Source organism: Oncorhynchus gorbuscha, unplaced genomic scaffold (assembly GCF_021184085.1).
Source record: "Oncorhynchus gorbuscha isolate QuinsamMale2020 ecotype Even-year unplaced genomic scaffold, OgorEven_v1.0 Un_scaffold_655, whole genome shotgun sequence".
Taxonomy (NCBI): domain Eukaryota; kingdom Metazoa; phylum Chordata; class Actinopteri; order Salmoniformes; family Salmonidae; genus Oncorhynchus; species Oncorhynchus gorbuscha.
This window is the reverse complement of record NW_025745754.1, coordinates 205,019-206,909: the sequence shown is the minus strand read 5'-3', so window position 1 is coordinate 206,909 and position 1,891 is coordinate 205,019.

Sequence of the window (1,891 nt, the reverse complement as noted above, 5' to 3'; positions counted from 1 at the left end):
ATGTAATCAATAGGAAAAGGTGTGTTTGTCTTTTATAATGTAATCAATAGGAAAAGGTGTGTTTGTCTTTTATAATGTAATCAATAGGAAAAGGTTTGTTTGTCTTTTATAATGTAATCAATAGGAAAAGGTTTGTTTGTCTTTTATAATGTAATCAATAGGAAAAGGTGTGTTTGTCTTTTATAATGTAATCAATAGGAAAAGGTGTGTTTGTCTTTTATAATGTAATCAATAGGAAAAGGTGTGTTTGTCTTTTATAATGTAATCAATAGGAACAGGTGTGTTTGTCTTTTATAATGTAATCAATAGGAACAGGTGTGTTTGTCTTTTATAATGTAATCAATAGGAAAAGGTTTGTTTGTCTTTTATAATGTAATCCATAGGAAAAGGTTTGTTTGTCTTTTATAATGTAATCAATAGGAAAAGCATACTTTGCCACCATATTTCAGAGTTACAGTTGAAGTCGGAGGTTTACATACACCTTAGCCAAATACATTTAAACTCCGTTTTTCACAATTCCTGACATTTAATCCGAGTAAAAATGCCCTGTCTTAGGTCAGTTAGGATCACCACTTTATTTTAAGAATGTGAAATGTCAGAATAATAGTAGAGAGAATGAATTATTCTATTCCTCCACGACAGAGCTGGTGTAAGCGAGTCAGGTTTGTAGGCCTCCTTGCTCGCACACACTTTTTCAGTTCTGCCCACAAATTTTCTATGGGATTGAGGTCAGGGCTTTGTGATGGCCACTCCAATACCTTGACTTTGTTGTCCTTAAGCCATTTTACCACAACTTTGGAAGTGTGCTTGGGGTCATTGTCCATTTGGAAGACCCACCCAGCTTTAACTTCCTGACTGATGTCTTGAGATGTTGCTTCAATATATCCACATCATTTTCCTTTCTCATGATGCCATATATTTTGTGAAGTGCACCAGTCCCTCCTGCAACAAAGACTTGTGGAGGTCTTGGCTGATTTATTTTGATTTTTCCATGATGTCAAGCAAAGAGGCACTGAGTTTGAAGGTAGGCCTTGAAATACATCCACAGGTACACCTCCAATTGACTCAAATGATGTCAATTAGCCTATCAGAAACTTCTAAAGCCATGACATCATTTTCAGGAATTTTCCAAGCTGTTTAAAAGGCACAGTCAACTTAGTGTCTGTAAACATCTGACCCACTGGAATTGTGATACAGTGAATTATAAGTGAAATAATCTGTCTGTAAACAATTGTTGGAAGAATAGATGTCCTAACCGACTTGCCAAAACTATAGTTTGTTAACAAGACGTTTGTGGAGTGGTTGAAAAACGAGTTTTAATGACTCCAACCTAAGTGTATGTAAACTTCCCACTTCAACTGTAAATCTAACATAACTTACATATAACATTCCTATATACACTCTTGAAAGAAAATGGTTCCTAAAGGGTTCTTCAGCTGTCCCCCTAGAAGAACCCTTGTTGGTTCCAGGTAGAACTCTTTTGGGTTCCAGGTAGAACTCTTTTAGGTTCCATGTTTAAAGGATTTTACATGGAACTCAAAAGGGTTCTCCCTGGAGCCAAAAAAGGGTTCTTCAAAGGATTCTCCTATGGGGACAGCCGAAGAACCCTTTTATAGGTCTTAGATTGCACCTTTTTTTCCTCCTAAGAGTGTAGAAATCAAATCCGGATATTTCAATGAATCTAATTGTAGACCTAGTCCCATTGATAGGAGCCTATAGTAACACTCTCTGAGGCTGACCTGCATGTGTATAGATCACACTGTCTGACACTCACTTTGCTTACAGTGGGGAAAAAAACTGCCCATTTCCAAAAGATCTGTTTACCCCAGCAGATTACGCTCACACTCCATTGGCTTTGAATGGGGGGGGGGGCTGAATAGAGGTAAAACTT